This window comes from Acomys minous (genome assembly GCF_964271855.1).
Source record: "Acomys minous genome assembly, chromosome: 3".
Lineage (NCBI taxonomy): Eukaryota > Metazoa > Chordata > Mammalia > Rodentia > Muridae > Acomys > Acomys minous.
In genome coordinates this window covers 126,574,492-126,598,373 of record NC_140485.1, presented here as the reverse complement: position 1 = coordinate 126,598,373, position 23,882 = coordinate 126,574,492, and the positions used below count along the sequence as shown (strand labels likewise).

At 39.4% G+C, this 23,882-nt stretch overlaps 1 long non-coding RNA gene across 1 annotated transcript in view; it reads right to left on the bottom strand.

Annotated features, from left to right (window-relative positions):
- The window catches only part of LOC311594887, a 438,778-nt gene extending 415,496 nt beyond the window's left edge, over window positions 1–23,282 (bottom strand). Inside the window, exons 1-2 of the long non-coding RNA XR_014778240.1 lie at window positions 23,093–23,282; window positions 14,751–15,340 (exon numbers count right to left, since the gene is read on the bottom strand). This is a non-coding gene — a long non-coding RNA (uncharacterized lncRNA). The remainder of the gene's footprint in view (window positions 1–14,750; window positions 15,341–23,092) is intronic.
- Between the last annotated feature and the right edge of the window lie 600 nt (window positions 23,283–23,882).

The following is a 23,882-nucleotide window of genomic DNA, read 5'->3' as shown; positions in this document are numbered from 1 at the left end:
GTTATTTCTTAGAAGTTAATCATCTGTGGTTTGATACCAGTCTTGTACTGGACAAATACCAATTAGGTCAAAGAACAATCAATAAGATACTTGCCAAGCTGAAAACCCACTTACAATCTACAAAAGCTCTTTCCTACTTGTACTCAGGGCTTACACTTGATCTGTTGCATCAATGATAGCGTAGGCCCAGTTTAAGCTGCAAATTAAAAGACCCTTGTGTGTTTGAACCCATATCAGCTCCTAGTATTTATTGGGGTTTCATTTAAGCCCAGCACAACAATAGTTGGTATCAGACAGCAGTGGAAAGACTTAGGAGCTCCACAAGCCCATGATGATACCAAAGTGTTACAGCTCCTTATTTGAGCTGCTGTGCTAAGCATGGCGGAGGTAGCAGGGAGATGAAACCTGCCATCAGGCAGATCCAGTGAGACACAGGCTTAGTGGTGCTTCATGGGGTTCAGCACCAAGCCAGGGGCAATGGAGCAGGCTCCAGCAGCAGCAAAGGCAGTTTTCCCCAGAGGAAAAAGAGTCTTAGAAGGTCATGGTGGAGGAAAGGTGAGAAGGCAAGATAAATAAAGGCCAACCAGCCTTTATTTATAAACCTTGGGCAGTGGGAAGGTGTTTTGAGGGTGAATGTGTGTGCTAGGACTAAGGGTGCTAGGATACTTAATCTACATACAGTGGTACAGTATCTCATTGACATACGACAACATGGGGCCCTACCACAAGGAGAAAACAGTACTTAATTATCCTGTGGATGAGGGGATAACTTCTAGGTATGATTAGAGGTCATTTGCTGGAGGCTAGGATCTCTTCAGCATAGTGTGGGTGTACTTCCATGAATTCCCTGTGCTTGTTGAACAAGTTCCTTATTAGGAAAGGGTCCAGCCAAAGAAATAAACGCCTTGCCATACCAGTTAAATGAGCCCATGATTGACGGCTGTGCACCATGCCTGATCTTGAATGGCTGGTTAAAGTTTTAAAGGCTTAAAGAATTATTACATCCATCCTTTTCACTTACAGATAACAAAAGCACATGCCCAAGAAGAAAGGTAACTGCCACTTGGTCATCGTTACTAACAGCTGCTTCCAGAACACAGCATGGATCACCTCACAGGTCATCTCACCACCCCCAAAGAGATCCTCAAAGCTCTGAGGCAGCAGACCTGTGCAAAAAGTGTCTTCAATCCTCAGAATGGTGAGGAAATCACTGATTTGCAAAATAATGCTAATTTCCCTGGACATAAAAAAGCTGTAGTTTTCTAGTTTAAACCTCATACCTGCCCACCCCCCACCCATTTGTTGTTACTGTTGTTTTGTTTTGTTTTTTGCATAAGAGCATTTGGATTATCTCAAAAAAAAAAAAAAAAAAGGAAAATGTCCAGCCTGTAATTTTCCCTGAGGGCTATGTGACATTCCTTATTGGATGAGATGGAGTGGGAACCCTCCTGAGAAAGGGGAGTCCACCATTATAGACCGATCAAAATGGCTAGCTAGAGAAGTCAGACTTCAATCTTACCCAGCAGACCCACAAACCAGTACTGGTCAATAAATAGCTGCTGTTGTGGGAAGGGGAGGGGGGAGGGGAGACTGTGAGGAGAGGAGAGGAGGGATTTGTGATCAGGCTGTAAAGTGAATGAATAAATAAAATAAATAAATAAATAAATAAATAAATGGTAAAAAAGAGAAAGAGCTACTGTCATCTCTGCCTTCTCTAGAAAGATCTTCAAACAGAAGAAAGAAAGAAAGAAAAAATAAAAGATGATAGATGATTGATAAGTTTTAAATGACCAATGTGTTGATGCACATTTCTAACAACTATGTTTCTTTTATATGCACAAGAATAAAATTGCTTCCTTAGTTTCTTGGCTTTGTTTGTTTCTTTTGTTGTTGGTTGGCAATAAAAACATTAACCATTAACCACAATATTAGAAAAATTATTTTCAGAGTTTCAGTTTCCCCAGTAGTCTAAGATGATTTAACTAAATTGCAGATGGAAGTGTAAAATTTCCACTAAAATTAGATGATCATAGTTACTTGAGTTTCATAAACAAAATAATTCTGAGGCTACCAGAGGGCATGGTTAAAAAAATGCTCTTAGGGCCAGCCAAATGACTTGCCACCATGCCTGACAGGGTGAGTTTGATCTCTCATGGGTAGAAAGGGAGAATTAATTTGTGGTGGTTTGAATAGGTATGGCCCCCAAAGATTCATGTGTTTGAACACTTGGCTATAAGGGAGTGGCACTATTAGGAGTAGGTGTGGTCTTACTGGAGTAGGTGTGGTCTTGTTGGAGTGGGTGTGGTCTTATTGGAGTAGGTGTGGTCTTGTTGGAGGAATTGTGTTACTATGGAGGGAAGCTTTGAGGTCTTTTAAGTTCAAGCTTCCTCCAGTATGGCTCACACTCTTCTTCTGCTGCCTGTGAATCAAGATATAGAACTCTCAGCTCCTTCTCCAGCACCATGTCTGCCTGCACACCACCGAATTTCCCTCCATGACAATAATGAACCTCTGAACCTGTAAACCAGCCCCAATTAAATGTTGTCCTTCATAAGAGTTGCTTTGGTCATTGTGTTGCTTCACAACAATGTAAACCCTAACTAAAGCATAAATCCTGAAAGCTGTGCATGTCCACACCCCAAACCACACAATATAACTAAATTATTTTAAAAAAGAAAAGTATGCTCTGACCGATAAGCAATGTACAAAGACAGGAGGGTGGACAAGCTGTAATTTGCCGAATAGAGCTAAAGATCCCTTCACATACTATAATTCTCTAAGTCTACATTATAGTCTGTAGCATGTTTCCTACAATTAGGCAACTAGTTTGTAAATGGAGAATTCTCCATAAAAAACTGAGAGTGTAATTGGCCATTGCTGTTGAAAAATAATAGTGGAGAAAATGGTCTTGCATCATTGACATTAGATATGTCTTTCATGGGTGAGATATTTCCTCCTCAGTTTATATAAAATCACCTCTAGAAATTACCTAAGATGCCATTGGGTAATGCCAGTAAAGCTGGACATTTTTATTGTAGTTTTCAGTTTCCAAAATATTTTCCAATTTAATTTTTCTCATGGGTTGTTGACATTTCACAATACCCTGCTTGGTGAACAACCTTACTCTTACTGACAGCAAAAAGCTTGGTATGTACTGAGGGTGGATGCATTGAGTGCCCAAGACTCCCTGAACACAGTGTTTAACACCAATTCCAGATTTGTTTTACAGTCCGTTGAAGCCAATCCTTTACAGAAAGTAGGTTTTGACAGAAAGCAGAAAAATGCACAAGAACAGAAGGGAGGAGGAGGCAAAAAATGGGGAGCTTCTCATAGAGGCAATCAAACATTTTTATAAGTAAAAAAAAAAAACAACAAAATCCCTAAGGCATACTTAATTGATTCACATCTGTGTATTTCAGCACTTTACTTTGATTTTAATAATTATATAATCAGCTTTGCTTCCTCCGATAAAAATCGTTCATATATGCATGATTTTCCAACAAGACACATTCTAGGGCTGCCATAACGTGATATCACATGCAGAGTGGCTTAAAAACAGAAAAGTATTTTTATATACCTGGAGGCCAGAAATCAAGATACCATCAGGACTGATTCCACTGAGATCAGTCTTCTAAGCTTATCCACCCGGGTCCTCACTGGTGCCTTTACTTGGACTGTTCTTGATGGGTGTGTGGAGAGAAAGATTTGTCTGCTGCTTTCCTTTTTTATGAGGATAGCCAATCCCTTCGGGCCTAAATGATGTCATTTAACTTTAGTTACTTCCCTAAAGACTATATCCCTCACTGTGGAAGTTAGTATTTTAATGTGGATTTGGAGGGATCACAAATTTGTATGTAGCACATTAAACAATTCTACCAAGTTGTTCAAGTCAAATTGTAAGAGGTAACCTTGATATTTTCATTTCCTACCATTCTACATTTAGCCCATATAATCTTCAAAATATGATCATATGCCTGGGATTTCCCTTTGTTTCCCTAACTATGGCCAAAGGCCCAGCTATCTGCTCTAAGTGTTCCTTTGGCACAGCAAATAAGACAGATCTTCTATATACACTATCAGTGACTTTCCCAATCACTTTGAAGTCCATCTTAACTCATTCCTAGACTCAAGAAGGTTATAAGACTCAAAAAGAGTAAAGTTAGCTGCTCCCTTATAAGTAATGCCCCCCTTGTCCATGAGGTTCTTTTCCACCCAGTTCCCTTCCTGGTCTTTAAACATGCACAGTCACACTTCAGGGCCATCTGGGCAGTCTCCAGGGCTCTAAGTTAATTAAACATTCTGATAAACAATAAATCTATCTTAGAAAAATAAGGCCATTTATCCACGAGATATATTTATACTAAACACTAATTTGTTGTTTATTTGAAATTCAAATTTAATTGGGAACCCTACAGTGTCATTTGCTAAATCTGGCAATGCTACTATATGCACTTCTTAAGATGCACATACTACAGATGAAAAGGGGCAAGTGGGTGCATGGACTCAGTATAAGGATTTCTGCCAATTTAAAAATTGCAAACCATAAGATGGTAACTTGCCTTTTAGAAACCATAGAAGTGCAGCACTGAAGAACACAGGCCAATCCAAGTGAGTAATGGACGTGAAGTCACTTTGTTAGTACTTTCTGGACACAAAAGAACAGCAAAGAGAACAAGCCAAACCTCTAATTTTTTAATTATGTGTTTGCTTGTTTATTATTTGGTTTTTGGATGGACAGGGTTTCTCTGTGTAGCCTTGGCTTTCCAGGGGCTCTCTGTAGACCAGGCTGGCCTTGAACTCAGAGACCCACCTGCTTCTGCCTCCCCAGTGCTGGGATTAACGGTGTGTGCCACCACTGCCTAGCAAGCTAAATCTCTTTCATCTGAGTTTTCAATAGCACCTTCACTTGTATTTTGCAGAAGGGAGGGGCGGGGCTCTGCCACAGCATGCTTTGAGTCTGGATTCATTGCAGGTTCTTGGCATAGGGACACCGTAGAGCACAGGTTATGTCACAAGATAGGTGAAGGGTGAGTGTTTAGTTTCATCTGGTTGGTCCTAAATTAGTTGAGGTAAAACTTAGAAAAGCAGCTGTCCATAATTATTCAAGTCCTCACCTTTGCGACTTCTCATCCTGCAGGATGGTTGATAGAGACAGTATGGGGATTTCCAGAAGCCTGACTGACAACAGGCTGCCTTCTGGGCGTGGCTTCTTGGAAATGTTACTGGGGGTAATATGTCAGGGCTCTGTTTTTCTTTATAAAATGAGGCTCTCAGGCCTGAAGATAGACTAGGCAAACCAGTGGGCCCTAGACACATATTAGAACTGAATTTCAGTAAAATGAAAAGCCACTGTATCCATCACATTAACCACATCCTTGGCACAAGCAACCATGAATGGATAGCGGCTACCAAATTGGATAATGCAGAAGGGGAAGATTCTCCACAGCACCTGAGAGATGCTAAAATGTCTTTAATCTTTGCTCATTAGACAACAAAACACCTCTAGAAAAATGCTGCACCATTACCTCCCCACTGAAAAATCTCCACTTTCTCATGTTCCCTCAGAGTCCCATTTGTTCTGTTTTTCCAGGACACCACATCTCTCCTTCTCTGCCTTAATTAGCAGGCTGTGCTTCTGTCCTGCTATACACATTTCTAGTTTGCTGGGTTGATGGTCTCCTTTTCTCAGAAGCAGTTTTTTAAAAGTTGCTCTAGTGAACACTTATCAAATCATCTTACTCTGCTTTCCTAGAATTCCTTTACTCCTGCTGCCAACATTAGCCAGAAGCCAACATACCATACAGTGTGCTGGCACTCCCAAGCCCCATGATTTCACTGATGGGGATCAGTCCCTCAGATGGGAATTAGGTAAGAAATTATTTAGTCTCAAAGAACAGGAAATCTTTTATTTCCTAGGACAGGGGTCTGCAATGAGTGACTATAACTTTGTAGTGGAACATGGCAGCCACTGTGTACAAAGCCAGGCAGCTAATGCAGAGGTAGTGAGAGGGTAAAAGGAGACACAGATGAGACATGGGCTCGGACTCAGGTTTCCTGCAATGCTACAGCCTTGATTCTCATTTCCAAATCCTGGACATCCCATTGCCCCCCAAGCTTAATGGCATAACCCATTGTCCTCCCAGTATCTTTTCTTTTGGGCTTGGAGTAATTCAAATTAGTTTCCTGTGATTTGCAAGCAAATGAAACCTAACTAGTATGCACTGGCAAGGAAAATGTTGAAGGCATCTATTTGGGCCCTTTGCTTTCTTAAAGTGTCATATATGACTACCAAGCTCACATTTTTGAGACAGTACAAGATTTGTTATACCTAAGGGCTCATCTCTTGAGAGGAAATAAAGGAACCCAGAGCACCATGTGGGAAGTAAGTTATAATGGGTTTAGCATAAGATACTATGATTAATATTGCCCACATTCCACGTCCTCCAGTAAAAAAAAAAAAATTAAAGGCAAAAGAACATTTCAGTAACATAACATTTTTTAGATCATTAAAGTCCATAATCATTTTAAAAACATTTCTTACTTTTAAAATCTCTTTATTGTTTACTTACTCCATAAATATTTATTAAGCATCTTTCTACCGAATGGGTACCAGAAAAAACATTGGGATTTTTTTTTAATTATAGCATTCAAACTGCTTCTGAGTTTTGTGTTATCACAACATGAACAGATGTGAAACACCTTCCTGGAGTTGATGAAAGACGTGCTGGAAAGGAAATCCTAACCTTTGCAATGTGGCTAAGCATCCTATACTGTGTGGACCTCAGAGCACTGAAAGTAGCACCCTGTAATAAGGAATGTATTGAGGTTATTTTTATAAAATTGTGTTTGTTTCTGGTAGTTTTTCTTCTAACCCAGCTATTACACAAATAATTGACTCTTTTATATTTGTTTATAAAGCTTTACAACACAATCTTGAGCAGTTTAAGCCTGTTCTCAGCCCTATATTTTATCCTGACTCCATCTTTGCCAAAATCCTTGAGTTACTTGTTTTTTTTAGTGCTTTCTTTGCTCCAGTTAAATCCTCTTATTTCTCCTGTAGCTCTGCTGTGGTTGAATCCCCTGTTTCCTTCTCTAATTCCTCCTCCCTTGCCTGGTAGAAAGTCCAGCCATATTCTCTCCCATGCTCAGCAATTGGCTGTAAGTTGCTTTACTGGCACACAAGGGAACAATTGGGGAGCAGTGTTTACAAAACATTGAGGTGGGAGATACTCAGAAACAAGGATTGCAACCAGATATTAGGGTACAGAAATCAGCATTTGAATTACACAATAACCTTATGCCTAGAGGAATGTCTCCTTTCCTCCCAGAACCACACGCCATGGCTTGTCTCCTTCGTCGGGAAGTCACCTGTTCTCTTTCAAAGATGAATACATCTTCTTTATCCCCCCTCTAGCTAATAGTTCAATTTCCTGTATACAAGTTTTATGTGCAATTTATTTACATGTTGAGTAAAAGACAATCTGGTGAAAAATAACCTCTTCTCTTTCCCTAGGGGAATCATGGTGTCAGTGTTCCAGCTGCTATGTAAGCTGAAGAGCCAGGCTTTAAAGTTTGTTATGCTACCTGTCCCTGTATTCATAGGTGCAAGTACCTAGTTCACACTACACATGCCAGTATGGAGTTGAACATGAGGGACCAGTGCTATAAAATTACTGCTGTGAAGAGCAAAGGTGTTATTTTCTTATTTGTTGTCTGGTATTTTTATAAGTAAAGCAATACCTCTAGTTTTCAGTTTGTAACTTAACAGGAAATAATCAAGTATTGTTAACTGAATCAAAAGAGAATTTGAAAAAAAAAACGAAAGAATGATGGATAGATGATAGGTAGATACATGATAGATGGATAGGTAGATGGTAAATAGACAGACAGATAAAGAGATGGTAGATGAAGACAGATAGATAGATAAACAGATAATAGATAGATGATAAATATCTGAAGATGCTTGGCAAGTAGATAAAATGCATTTGCATCCTATACATCAATAAAATGTCTTATTTTGAGTATTATGTTTTCAATAGGGTATGTTTCTAACAACAAATCCTAATAAACAAGAGTAGTGTGCATAAGTGTTGGGGTTTTTGGAACTTAATTTTGCATATTAAGCTATAAAATTGCTCAGTCAACAAAGATGATTAAGTTGACCCTTATAGATTCAGATCCTCTTTAGAGCATATGATCCCACTTGCCAACATGATACGAGTCTCCTGAGAGACAGGTCTCTGTGCACACCTCTGTAGGACTGTCTGGATAAGGTTCATTGAGGTGGGAAGCTTTGCTCACTGTGGGTAGCACCACTCATGGGATGGGATGCTGGACCTTAGCTTAACATGGGCACTTACCATTCTCTGCTTTTGTTCTGGTAATGGAATCTATCGAGGTCCCTCAAGATCCTTCCATTGTGACTTCCCCAATCATGATGGTCAATGACTTTTAACACTGAGTAAAAATGAACCTTGTTTCGCCTTGAGTTGCTTTCATCAGAGCATTTTGTCACTGCAATGGGAAAAAATAACTAGGACAAAGGATACATTAGATTTTCATTGCTGTGACAAAACACCTCTGAAAAATTAATTTAAAAAAAGAAGAATTTATTTTGTCTCAAGTTTTAGAGCATAGTGTCCATGGTCACTTGGCTCCTTTAGTAACACTGAGTATCACAGAGGCAAAAAGAGCAAGCAAAGCTCATCTCATGCTAACTAGGAAGCGAAGAAAAGACACAGGGAACCAATACACTCTTCAAGGCCACGCCTACCATGACCTCAAACTCAGCATCACCTCCTAATAGTCCATTGAGTCCTGAATTCACCAGTTAATTAAGTCATTGATGAAATCAAGGTCTTCATGATCTACTCCCTCTCCAGGACCCACTGCTGACACTGTTGCGCTGACATCACATAAGAGGAAACTCAGTCCTGGTTTGATGAAGTGAAAGCAAAAGCTCAAGAAGAAAAAAGAAATCTCTGGATATATAAATTCACATTTCACTACCAAATGCCTCTATGGGTCTCTGAGTGGGTATGTTCCTAATAGCCTGTGTACTTCATTCGATATGTTGAAATGCCACCCTGCTCAACTACTCCCTGATATTTCATTACAAGCACAAATCAGCATCCTTCCCTTAAAGCTGCTGAAGAGAAGTAGTCTTTTCTGAGTACTGTAAATTTTATTACTTGTTTCTATACATTGTACAGGGTGACCAGTGAATTAAAAAGATACAGAGATGAGGGAGATGCAGTAAGATACTGAAGGAGCATTCATGGTGGGGGGGGGGGGGGCAGGGGCAGCGAAGCTACAACAGCTACTGTTGGGGAGAATTACCACAGAGATTCTTCTTCAATAAACCCTTCTTTCCTTTAAATTAAATGTTCAGAGGTATTTTGTAAGTTTCTTCTTCAGAAACAGGCATCTAAAGCCAGGCCAACTACAGAATATGGCATTGAAAATATTACAGCTATTTGACTGGGCATTCTACTTGTGGGGGAGTTGATCTTTATAAAGCCCTCCTTCCTTCCAACTATACTCTAGACTGGCTTGGCAAAAGGACTTAAATATTTTATGAGGCTTTTTCTCTTCTTCTTGAAAGTTTGATGTTAATGGTATAAAGAAACAATGTGACAGTTTGCCTGCTGCTAAGCTCCTTTTCAATAAAAGAGTTTAACCAATTTTATTTATTTATTTATTTATTTATTTATTTGAGAGCTTGCTGTGTCATAATATAAACTAGGCATAAGGATATACAGTTGTAACCCTGATACTCAGGAAGCAGAAACTGGAGAATGGCCCTAGGTTCCAGGCCAGCCAGAAGTATATATCTCAGCCAGAAAACTATCTCATTGAAACAAGCTGGGCATGGTGGTGCAGGCCTTTAATCCTAGCACTCACTCGGGAGGCAGAGGCAGGTGGATCTCTGTGAGTTTGAGGCCAGCCTGGTCTACGAAGGGAGTCCAGGACAGCCAAGGCTACACAGAGAAAGCCTGTCTCAAAAAAGCAAAAACAAAACCAAAAAACAAAAAACTAAAGCAAAGCAAAACAAAAAAACCTAAAGCATTCATGATTTGGCTCAAAGTAAACGGTATTAGCTGACATATGCAAATGTATGAAAATATATTTATGCAATTAAAATTTGGCCTCTTTCTTCCCAATCGTGATAGCTATCATTTCTTTCTCTTGTTATCATTTTATTTGCTTTCCCTTTGGTAGCAAACAATACTAGAGTTAGCAAACATCTCGTGTCAGTCCTGCATTTAACAGACACACATCCTAATTAATGGTCAACCATTAACTACCATATTTCTTTTTACTATCCATACTGAATTTAGGAGTTCCAACCTGGTCTTAGTTTGTTGAAGTGTCTATTGGTAATAGATGTATAACTAGTTGATTTGAATATTATAAAGTACTGCTTTCCTCCAATGGATCCTCCTTATGCATCTCCTGGTGACATGGAGATGTTCTACCAACAGGCTGTGGCTGACTGTCAATCAATCCATTCTGCAGAAGAGCAACTTGCAGAGTGTTGCTGATTCTGCTCGTAACCTAAGAGGCTCCTGACCAGAAGTAACACTTTCTTGTACTTTCTTCTTCTCAATCTTATACACAAGGTGATAGAAAATGAGTCAGAGAAGGTCGACTTTTGTTATATAGGTGTATTTTAATAAATTTTTATATTTATGGTTTGCCTTGTCTTTGAAAATCTGTAAAAGAATTTGCCTATCTACCTGTTCTAAATCTGAGGGGTGACTAAGTATCCAAGGTAAGAATTTGTCAGAATTTTTACTCGTTAGTGGTTATGGCTTATACAGGTTTTCAAATTCCTCCTTTTAAGTCAGTTATTCTAATGTATCATTTTCCTTAGGCATATCTATTTAATCTAAGCTTTCCCTTTCTTTTGCTCATGGTAAATGTAGCTCTTATTTTAACATTTTGCTCTGAGCATTTAGTAGCTGTTGAGGGCTGACTTCCCCTTTTGCCTAAGGTTAACAAGTCTGTGTTCACTGCCCCTCTATGGTAATGTGACGCTTTGGCTTCTTTGAATCCTTCCACTGAATGTGGTAGAGGGAACTGCTGTGCTGTGTTGGCGCTTTATGGTGCCTTTGAGTCATCCATTATCAGAAGAAGCCCAAGAGCTTCAACACAAAGACACCATCATTTCCATGGTCTGCATCTGCAGTAGCTCCCACTGATTCCTGTGAGGCCAAAGGGAAAGTTCCGCCTTCCGACAACACGTAGATATGCAAAGCTGCATTTTATATGCTCATTTCGAATTTCATGATGTACAGCAAGCTCTTACATACTTCTTGGAAGCTTTTAGGGCTCTCAAGAAGAACGGTCTTTTGCATTACATAGTTCAAACATCAGACAAATGCAATCAATACAAGTTAGTACGAATACTCTAAATGAGACCTGGGTAAGCACTAAAAGTTATCTGTTCCTGAAAGTGTTCATCCAGGACCAAATGACGAGTATGTGCCTCTATGCTGCCAGACAAGAGGGGCTTTCACTTGTTTGCAAATAAACAACAAAACAAGAACAGCATAACAGCATAACAAAACTCCCACCCTCTCCTCTGCACCTCTGAACTGCACCCCAGCCCACTCCAGACCCACCACACATACCGTTTACTTTTCATGATTTTCTGGTCTTCCTTCCTGCCCCAGGGCCTTCTTTGCTGCCTAATACTCTAGCATTTGTAAATCAATAAATCTAGTGTAATTTATTGTGATTTCAATATCCATTTGCAAAGTGTTTTGGATGTTCTGTACTTTCACTTCCAAATATTCTCTCAGCCTCTTCTGCACCATGCAATAGACTTGTAATTATGGCAGACTTCCAATAGGCTTCTGACTCGCCCTTGTCTGTAAAGTCCACATTCCAAGATCCCCAGTGGATGTCTGAAACCATAAATATTATCAAACTCTATGTATGCTATGGTTTCCCCCTACACAGACATCCTTAGGATAAAGTCAAGAATTTTGAGAACTCCTATTTGGCACATTATAACCGATGATGATGATGATGATGATGATGATGATGATGATGATGACGACGATTGCACTATTGGAAGATTTAATCCAATTGCCCAAAATGGCTATTGAGTAAGCGATGGGTGAATAAGGTAAACAGCATAGACACACTGACAAAGGAATTATTTACATCCCAGGTAGGACCCAGCCAGACAATACAATGGTCTGCATCTACAGCTTATTATTTGTGTCTAAAATTTTTCTTTTAAGATTTTGAAATTATAATTTATATATTATAGTTTTACTTTGAAGAACATCCTTAGGAGATCCATATGAAAGTACATAGGAATGTAGCCATGGCCAAAAATTACTTTCACATGTTTAGGAAAATATATTCGGCCAGGATTCAGAGATAAGCCTAAACAAAGAGATAAACACAAATATGACGAAACGCTAACAAATCCAGATAGAAGGTCTGTGGGTGTCAACTACACTGTTGCTTTTTTACTTCTTTTGAACTTTACATTTTTTAGAGATTTGTGTACGTTTATTCAATTGTGTATGCATATGTGCGCATGTGCGCTCATGCATAACCACATATGAGCATAAGTATGTGCAGGTAAATGTATCTGTGTGCATGCAGAAGACAGAAGAAGGCGCTGGATGTTCTTCTCTATCCAGCTTTGTCTATTCCTTTGAGACAGGATTGCTTCCTGAGCCTGGGGCTCACATCTTCTCAATTAGACCAGAAGCCAGCAAGTCCCAGTGGTCCTCGTAGCTCTGAGCCCTTCAGAGCTGTGGTTAGGACAGGAGACTTGGCTGGTTACACAGATGCTAAGATCTAAGCATTTGTCCTCACTAACACAGAGCAAGAGCACTGAACCAGTGACCTGTCTTTTCACACACACACACACACACACACACACACACACACACACACACTGAAAATTTCTAGCATAAAAATTTGGGCTGTGTAAACTATATCGTGATCAAGTTATTAGGCCCATCCCCAAAATGAAAGTATATTTAACAATGTTTGATAGTTTGAAAAAAATTAAACCACCCAACTTCAGAAAAATCTAGAGATATTCTAGATGGAGAACAAAAAGGACTTACATATTCAGGAAAAGTACTAACAAATACATATTCACTTGTGATTTAAACAAGAACATTTAAAAATGGGGACTAAAAAGAATTTATGTTCATGTGGGTAAAGAAATCTACTCAAAACTCCATAGCCAGCATAATTCTTAGATGTGAAAGTGCTATTAATAAGGAGAAAATACTGGGCATAATCTTTAAAGGAAGAAATAAAAATGTCATTTGATGCAGAAAATAAGATCATCTCCGTGGAAAACCCAGTAGACACATCTGTTTCTGGCATTGCCATTTATCACCAGTAACTGGAAGTACATTCTTTCGAAACACCAGACATTCTGGAAAATATAAGTCTCTTCCAACAACTGTGAATCCCAGGGGCCCAAGCAAAAATAAATAAATGAAAAGAAATAGGAAGCCCAAGTCCACCCTGGAGCTGTGTGCAGTGAGGGAGCCTTTCCTGACTACTAAGGATATTTGGCTTTAAGACCTTCACGAATTAGAACTTTAAGTCTTCTCGTGCGTGTGTGTGTGTGTGTGTGTGTGTGTGTGTGTGTGTGTGTAATATTTACTTATGCACAGCCAGACAATTCAGGCTTTTGTTTGCATGAATTTGGAGTTTGAAGTTGTACTGCATGGACTATATGTCATTGAGGACACATGAGACATCAACTTAGTACTCTCCAAGTGCCTCCCTAAGAAAATACACACATTTTCTTTTTTTATAGAGTAATTTTGACATGTATATATGTATATGTATGTATTATATACACATGTATGTCTGTATATGCATATATATACACATATATGCATGTGTACATGCCTTATGTATATATGTGGATGCACAATCCCCTGGTTACAGGTAGTTGTGAGCTGCCCACCTGGGGAGCTGGGATCTGAATACAGGTTTTCTGAAAAAGAAACAAGTATTCTTAAATACTTGAGCTATCTCTCCTGCCACAATATATATATGTATATATATATACATATATATATTAATTATTGATTTATAATCTTCAAAGTTCACAGAGTTCCCCAAATTTTGCCCACCATAATGAATTTATAACACAAACTTATAAAAGGCACAAAGAAGTAAAGCAAACTTAATGCCCTAAAAACTTAAGATCATAGAATTAATGAAAACTAAGACGATTCATGTTTGTAGAAAGAATTTAAATTTATCTACACCATAAAATTAAAAGCTCAGTTGACAAGCCAAGTTAATTAGGGCAGCTAAAGAAATCATTTATAAAATGGAAGATAAACTCAAGAAATCAAGACAATTCATCAAAGCCCATTGAACATGTAAAAGTATGAAATAGAAACAGTGAAATAGACGTCATTAGAAGATGCGGCACATATGTCCTTGAGTTACACTGTGTTTCAGAATGAGAAAAGATAAGATTGGGGGAAAGGTTCTATTATAATTTCATTTATGTGCTGTGATGAAATACCTGACAAAAAGCAACTCGGGGAAGAAAGGGTTTGTTTACAATTCAAGGCTTCGGTTCATCACTACGGGGCAATTGAGGCCAAAATCTAAAACACCATCTCTACACTGAGGTGCAGAGGCAAAATAAATCCCTGGACCCATACTTGAGAGTTTGCTTCTGTTCGGCTATTTTTTTTTTCACTCTTATACTGTTCAGGAGCTATAGAATTACTTACAGAATGGTAATATGTACCATCGGCTGGTCTCATTCCACTCCCGGTGGTAGCCTGGGTTCTGAGGTCAGCAGGCCAGTCCAGCAGTGTTTGCTTCCAGACAGGAACAGAGGGACCTTGAGATCTAAGGTCCCATAACCCAAGGAGTGGCTTAAAGCACGCAGGGAACGGCCATGCACTAGGTGAGGCTCCCGGTCTCACCAGGGGAGGTGGAAATTAGTTGTTTCTGTCAGTTCTTTTTAAATGAGATGGTATCAGATGGCAGTAGAAACTTGGGAGTTCCAAAAGCCCATGACAACACCAAAAGTGTTATTACAGCCCCTTGCCAAGCTGCTGTGCTAAGCGTGGCGGAGGATGTGAGCAGACACCAAAAAACCACCAGAAGACAAGTCCAGTGAGACACAAGCCTGGTGGGCCTGAAGGCAGGTTGCGTGAGACATAGACATGCCTGGCAAGTGCTTCAATGGCAGGCAGCATCCAGCTTGTCCTGATGGAGTCGGCTTCAGTGACTGCCAAGGCAGTTCAGTTCCACCATTGCTGCCTGACAAGCAGTTAAGCCCTGGGCACCTGGGCATCCAGCAGAGATTCTTCCCCTAGAATAAATGATGAGGCTCAGGTGATTATAGTAGAGTGAATTGGAACATTATAAACCTAGAGTGAATGAGGACATTATAAGCCTTTATTTTCATGAATCAGGGACATTATAAATCTTGGGCAGTGGGTGGGGTTTTGAGGGTGAATGTGTTTGAGTCACTGGGGCTAGAGATACTTAATCCACATGTAAGAAAACAGCCCTATCATAAGAGAGGGATGGGGGGGGGGGGTCGGGGAAGGGGGCAGAATCTCCAGGGACAGTTAAAGTCAATGGTTGAAAGCTAAGAAATCGCCAAACAGGTTTCTCATCAGGACAAGTTCTTTAATCTTCCCTGGGGGCAGTGTGATGCTCCTTAGGGTATCTGGGTTCCCAGATCAGGAGAAGAAGGAATGCTTCTGAGAAAGGGAGTCTGTTATTTTGTACGGATCTATTCCTGGGCATATACCCAAAGGATGCACCATACTAGCACAAAGACACTTGCTCAACCATGTTCATAGCAGTTTTACTGATAATAGCCACCAGAAACTGAAAACAACCTAGATGTCCCTCAACAAAAGAATGGATGTTTTAAAAAAGAAAGGATGGATTTTTTAAAATGTGGTGCATTTACACAATGGAATATTACTCAGCAGTTAAAAATGGCATCATAAAATTTTCTGGCAAATGGTTGGAACTAGGAAAAGAATTATCTTGAGTGGGGTAACTCAGACCCAAAAACATACTCAATTTTTTTTTCTTCTTAGAGACAGGGTTTCTCTGTATAACAGAGCCCTGGCTGTTCTGGACTCACTCTGTAGGCCAGGATGGCCTGGAACTCACAAAGATATACCTGCCTCTGCCTCCCAAGATCTGGGATTAAAGATGTGCACCACCACCTGCTGCCTTTTGTTTGTTTGTTTGTTTTCTTTACTTCTTGTTTTGTTTGTTTATTTGTTTGTTTGTTGTTTTTTAATGTGTAGACCATGATGCCAACAAACTTGTGATCCTTCTGCCTCTGTCTCTGTCTCTGCCTCTGCCTCTGCCTCTGCCTCTGCCTCTGCCTCTGCCTCTGCCTCTGCCTCTGCCTCTGCCTCATTCAGCAAATCCTACCAGTATATGTCACCACAACTGGCAATACACTCATTTTTTTTTATTCTTGTGTAATGATTTTATTAAGGTGATTTACATTGAGTTTTCCCCATTTAAAACAATGCAGGCCATTAAGTTTTTTCAGTATACTTAGTTACATTTTTAACTCACAAGTATTTTTGAGATTTTTCACAATAACCAAAAGATTTTTGTCATGAACAATTGTTTCTTTCTTCTGTAGCAATCATGTCTCATGCTTACACAATGTACAAATATGTCTCACACTCACATAAATGTTCATTTCTAGTTATCAGAAGAGGTTTTACTTTTCAAAGAGATTAAGGTAGAAAGAGGAGTAGAACCAACAGCTATTTCTAGGGCCTCCCATTGCTCTGCCTAGAACGTAATAATGAATTTAATGAAGATAAGTACTATTTATAGAAATGTTTTTTTAAATATTTGTCACCCTCTGATAAGAGCTTACATATAGCTCATCTGAAACATGAGCAAGCAAGTGCACAGCATCATAGTTACAAACATACAAAATAGTTGGCATCATTGTAAAGATCAATTTTTATCACCAACGTGTTTCAGTTCACTAAGGAAACATAACTATTTGAACACTATGAGGACAGGACGCATGAAGAAGAGCTAATTCCTCATAGTACTCAGGAATCAGAATTTGGTGAACAACAAGAAAGAAGAGGCCAGCTGCCAAATGGACTTTTGAAGATGAAATGTCATAATATGCTGCTGGCAATGGTAAATATACATATTACGATCATTGTCTTCCATAAAAAAGATGAAAAAGTAAATATCTAATGGCATTTTCATTGTGTTTTATATGCCAACATTACATAGCACATTGCATACCCTAGGCATATTCTATCTACAGACATGAACGTCACATCTAATAACTCAATGGACAGAAATTCTAACATCTTCCTTTTGTGAACAATATTGGTTTTAGATTAAAATTTTTGCAATGTATATTTATTTTTAAAATTGTTCTTCTTGACAGGAGACAACTATTACTAGACTTGGTGGACAGATTCACCCCTCCTTCATAGTTACCTTTGGTCCTCACCTAACATTTCCCACACAAGACAAAAAGAGAAGCACTGCAGTTACAATCCTCAAGGTCCTTAATACCATACGAAAGGATGGAGGGTAGAGGAGCATCACAGAAGACTAAGTGGAAAGATGCTGAGAGCCAGAGGAGGAGCAGAATGAAGCGGTGCCTTTGGACATGGAAGGACCATTGCACCCATGAACTCATGGCAGCTCTAGTTGCCCACACAAGATTAAGCCAGTCAACATTCTAGGATGAAGGGGGAAGAGGTTCATGAACCCCCACTCCAACTGAGGGATTACTATCAATTGGTGGCTTCCAGAGGAGACAGAGTAGGTTTTCTTTAAGGATGTGGCCCTTGGTAAATGGGCACTTTCCAGTGGATGGCCCTGTGCCCAGGGTTATATGGGCAGCACAAATTGGAATGTGTGTGTTTACTTTTTTCAAAGGAGAAGAAATGCAAGGGCATAAAGTTAGGAGTGGGGAGGTGCAGGGTGAATTTAGGAGGAGTTAGGGAAAGAAGTAGAATGGATGTGATCAACATACACTGTTTGAAATTCTCAACAGTTAATAAAAATATATTCTACAAAATGGTAAAACTGAGACTTGTCCAGAATTTCTAAGAGCCATATGGACATCCTGAGTAACAACATATTGGTCTTTTTTTATTCAAAGCAAAGTAAATAAAAAGAAATTTATGATAAGCAAATGAATGTAGGATACAAAAAACCTTAAATGAAAACAGACTAAAAATATCCTTTCTGTTGGAACAAAATGAGTTAGACTAACTAAGGACAGGTGAACATTAATACTGAAATCAGAGGATTAGGTCACATCTGAAGAGTCTACAATAAGGAATAAAGAAAGAAGCTAAAATAAAGACCGCACACAGACACAAGCACAAATACATGGTATCAGGGCTCACACACGGATTCTTCAAGGAGAAAAAGAACGAACTGAGGCTGAGGGCCATTAGAAGTTAATCTCACACTACGATTTCTCCTGTTTAAAGGAAACAAATATGATGAAATTCCGCCAGCAGAAATATAGGCATGTGCTGTTCACTGTGTGTTCTAAAGTATATTATCTTTTAAAGACCTGCCAAATGTGTGCACACACACAATAACTCAGTAAGCTTGTGTGCGTGCACACACACACACACACACATCCCCCCCCCACACACACACTAAACTCAGTAAATATGTGCATACCCACATTAAACTCAATAAACTCTCATGAAACCTTCACAGCTAAGCAGATGATGTTAAAAATTTTAAAAATTAAATAGTTTGTACTTTTTAATTTAAATATTTCTACTCTGTTTTGCTGTCTGACATGGTACCAGGCATTAATGACAGAGAAGGTAACTAGTGTCCAAAGCTTGATCAAGGAATTACTTTGAAACAAGACTAGGAGACAAAAGAACCACCTAGCCTTTTCCTGTTGTAGTTTTAAATGCCTAGTAAAGACAAAACTAAGTGAGCAAAGGCCACCATGGGAACCTTTAGCCCTCAAATGCTCACTGAGCCCCTTAAATTTTTGTTAGAAATATTTGTGCTAGCATTTCTTTTGACTTGGCTCATTGTCTTCGGCTAAGGTATAACTTGCTGGTGAGCTGTTAAAGTAAGCTGAGCCTAGCTATATTCAGGTGACTAGCCATACCTCAGCAGAGAGGAAAATAGATATCTCTTAGTATTCAGGTATATTGCCAAGATAACTGGAAATGGACTGTTGTCAAAAGCCGGGAGCTAATAAGTTTGTCAGTTGGAAAAAAAAAATACATGTTTTGAATAGGATCCCCAAATCTCATTCTGCAGGTGAATTGAAAGCTGGCTCAATCTGTTTACTATACCTGAAATATTTTCTTTCAATCCCAGACTGCTGACGTATTTTAAATCACCCACCCCTTACTATTCTGACAGTAAACGCCAAATAATAGGAAAAGGAAAGGAAAAACCTAAGACTTTCAACACTTAAAATCACTGTCTTTAGGTTACACAAAGTTATAGAAGGGTTTGTTTATCATTAACAAAATACAATTGTAGTACTAATTTAATTAGACTAAGTATGATTATAAAGTTGAGTATTTTAAAAGTTGACTACAGCCAAAGAGCTAGTCCTGTCTACATGGAAGCTGGAATCCTAACTGCTTTGCCGTGAATGTCACTGAGTTTTTCCTGGAAGTCATTGTTGGGGACAGGTACATAAGAAGGAAAGGCTCAGAGGGACAGCTGGGGCCTAAACCAGGGAAGCGTCAGAAGGTATAAAAGAAACTACACTGCCCTGAGATACCTTCTGCGATTCTCTCAGACCTTTTAGCAAGAGAATCAACTAGTGCTAGCTATTCAGTGCCCTGAGGTGTATAATGAGAGATAAACAGAAGCCCATAGCTCAGCTTCTTCTCCATAATCAACTGGTGTCAATGCCAGGTGCTGGAAAGTACAACACTTCTGAGGGCATCATGTAGGAATTTAAATTCTGGCTCTGCCTGTCTCTTAGCCTAAGACTTCAAAAATCTCAGTATTCTTAGTATTCTTGAATCAGTAAAAAAGTTCTCCCCTTCTCCCAATACCCCCCTCTCTCTTTAGCACAATTGTTAGGATCAGAAAATCACACACACACACACACACACACACACACACACACACACACACACACGTATGCTCCTCCAAATAGATCTACAAAATACAAACAGAAGCAATACTCTGATACCCATCAAAGCTTACTAATTGGTAACAGTGATGTCTTCTAAAATATTTGGGGCCATCATCCACTCTTTACATGGTAGCATGGAATTCACTGTGTTGTCAAGATGGGTGACTAAAGTGTGTCTTATCTCACTTTTTGTTATTGTAAATGAATACCACAGATGAGATCATTTTTATAGCGAAGAGGCTCATTTAGTTCTTGGTCTTGGAAGAGCAAAATATAGTCCCAGCATCTGCTTAAAGCTTGCTGACAGTAGCCAGGCATAGTGATTCTTGCCTGTGATCTCCAGTATTTGGGGAGGCAGAGGCAGGAGGATCTCTCCGTGAGTTCAAGGCCATCCTGGTCTATAGCATGAATCCAGGACAGCCAAGACTACACAAATTACAGGCACTTTCCAAGTGGGATAGAAGCTACACACTTCCATAAATTCAGGGAAATGAGCATCTTGCCCTGACTAAAGCAACCAAACAAACAAACAAAACAATCAGACCAAAGCACATCACTATAAGATCACTGAACACAGTGAGGAGAGGAAAGTTGTAAAGCATCAGGAGATGGAAAAAAGAATGACTACAGGCCTCATGCCAGATTAAGAAAAAAATAATAATAAAGCCTTTAACACTAAAGTATTTCAACTTCTGAAAGAAAACTGCCAATAAGAGTCCCATGACTAGCAAAAAGAAAGAAAAAAAAAAAAAGCAACAGCAGCAGCAGCAAACTTTGGGAATGACATGAAGAAGCATCTGGCATTTATCCCAAGAAGGGAAAGATGGTTCAACATACAAGATCATCGATAGCAGGAAGAAAGAGACACAAACTATAATTACCACATCTACACATTTTAAAACAAAAAAATCAATTGTATATATGCAATGGACAATCTAAAAATGAAACAGAGCAAACGCTCTATTGAGAAGAACGGCAAAGAGGATAAAATTGTGATGAATAAATATAATCATGGAACAGAATGTCAATATATTGAACCAACAAAGCAAAAATTGCTGAAAGAACTTAAAGAACTTAAAGAAGACACAAAAGCTAGAAATATCAGTGGTGCCCATGCATTGACTGCATTGTTGCTATGATGTTGTTATTTAAAACAAATAATATGGTTAAAATTTGACCATATTTTCCCTTCTGCCAAGTCTTCACAAATCTCCCCATCCCTTCCTCCCTATCCACCATTAAGTTCTTTCTCAAAAAAAATAACAAAAACCCAGTACAACATGACAACTTCCCCAAAACCAAGAAAACAAAATAGAAACTACATCCAAAAGAAAAAACAAGCAAACAAAACACCAAACTGCAACAAAATAAAAGCACTCGCACACCTGTGGAGTCCAATTATGTGTTGGTCAACTACACCTGAACATGAGGCCTATCCTAGAGTGTTTGATGTATCCAGTGTTATTCTATTGGAGAAAACTGATTTTCTGTCTTCCAGCAGGTATAAATTACAGTATAGGTGTTAACCTTTACCTTAGTGGCCAGGTTTTCATTCATTCATTCATTGTTCAAAACATAATGAAATAAATTATAATACGCTTACCAGCTTGCTGACACATGTATTTAACAAATATATAGGGAGAATATGTTTTATCCATGACAGTCAGATTTTATGAACAACCTCCTATCGTCCCGCCTAGCCCTACCCTGGGATATTTTTTTCTTAGCAGGCAAGCTAAGCCACAGACACAAAAGTCTGTGTCGTTTGATTACCAGTTAACCCATTAATTAGAAGCAACTTACAGGAGGCTCCAAGAGCAAATATAACTTCATTCCAAAATTAATTTCTAAGTCACAGTGAAGAAAACCTCAAAAACAAACAAACAAACCCTGTTTCAGTGATAAGAGGAGCACAGAGCCCAAATACTGGTTTTAAAAGTCAGAGGCACTGGCAGTGTTTGTAGCAAGCACCGCAAATCAAAGGTGAAGCTATGGCCACTGTGATGATAGGCAACTTCTGAATTGCCTGTGGAAATAAGAAAGCTGTGACCCTCGCTAAGGTCAGAAATCCCAATGTCTGGTTCCCCAGTGCTTTAAAACATACCCTGTGATCAACAGCATCAGTTCTGAATCCAGGAAAAAAAAATACAGAAGAATGCCTCCATCCATGCTTCTTCCTAACAGAGCTTGGGAGGTTTTTTTGTTTGTTTGTTTTGTTTTTTTAGTTTTTTAATTTAATTTTATTAATTTATTCTTATTACATCTCAATGGTTATCCCATCCCTTGTATCCTCCCATTCCTCCCTCCCTCCTATTTTCCCCTTACTCCCCTTCCCTATGACTGTAACTGAGGGGGAATTCCTCCCCCTTAATATGCTCATAGGGTATCAAGTCTCTTCTCGGTAGCCCGCTATACAAAAAGAAGACCAAATTTTCACTCTCCAGTTGCCAAGCGGCTGCTTTACTGGATCCAAGACCAGCATGGCAGCTGCAGGTCATGGTTTGTGAAGGGCTGATGTGATCTCAGAAGCATCTATGTGGAGGCTTTTTCCTTTCAGTGCTTGATTCTAACCACTGTCTACATGGACCAAAATTGATGGCTTGATTTGAGTCAGGGTTCAGAATCACACTTCTGCCACATGCTGGAGTATGAATTTGAGGAGGGAAAACCACCTGATCCTATTTATTTCCTTTTTCTCATATGCACATTGTTTCTCACAGAGTTTGGTTCCCTGGCTCGGGAGGTGGAACCAGTAGGCCATGGGAGGCACAACAGAAGTGATACAGTGTAGCGGACTTTTTGGCTACTTTATTGGGTTATTTTTCCTACTGCCTTAACCACCTCATCCTTCCCAACGCCCCTCCCAGCACACTAGTTAGGAGAGAAAGAAAGTTACAGGGGAAATGGAGTATGGCTACATTAAACTACTTCCTGCTAAGTAGGAGCATCAAATACCTTGGGACAAATTTGATCTTCATCATTAGGATATCTCCAAGCAGCAACTAGCAATCCAGCAAACAGGAACAAACAGCAACAGCAACAGGAGCATCAGGGGAGCATCAACTGCCCGAGCTCTTCTGAGGCTCGAGCCTTGTATACCCTCCGAAGAGTCCTCAGAATTCCAAACATAAACTAGCTACAGCTGGCAAAATCACTCCCGTGCCAGAGCAAGAAACAAATTATCGTCAGCTGCTGTGGACAATTTGAAGCAGCCCCATATGCCACACCTGGAATTAAAACAAAATAAATTCACATAACATTTCTGTGTTTTCAAAGGAACCGAAATTCTCACTACAGTCCGGCCATTGGATACAGAGGTCATGGGGATTAAACAGGAACATAAACCTCTATTGCAGTCGTTGATACATAAGAATATTCAGGGAATAATCTGGGCATAGTGGCTTATGCTTTTAATCCTAGAACTTGAAAGGCAGAGGCAGACGGCTCTCTGTAAGCTTAAAGCTAAGCAGGTGACACAGCCAATTTCAATCCAGCCACTGCTACATAGTGAGACTTTGCATCAAAAAGAAAAAAGAAGAAGAAAAAAAAGAATACTCAAGAAAAAGAAATTTGAAAGACAGGGCCTTTTAAGAAACGATTATAATGAATGAAGCCATTAGTGTGCGCCCCAAGGCAAGGACACTAATGTCCTTGTCAGAAGGAATTTGCACAAGTGGTCCCGTGACATACGCACACATGAAAAGCAAACCCAAGTAAGGATATGGCAAGAAAGCAGACATCTACA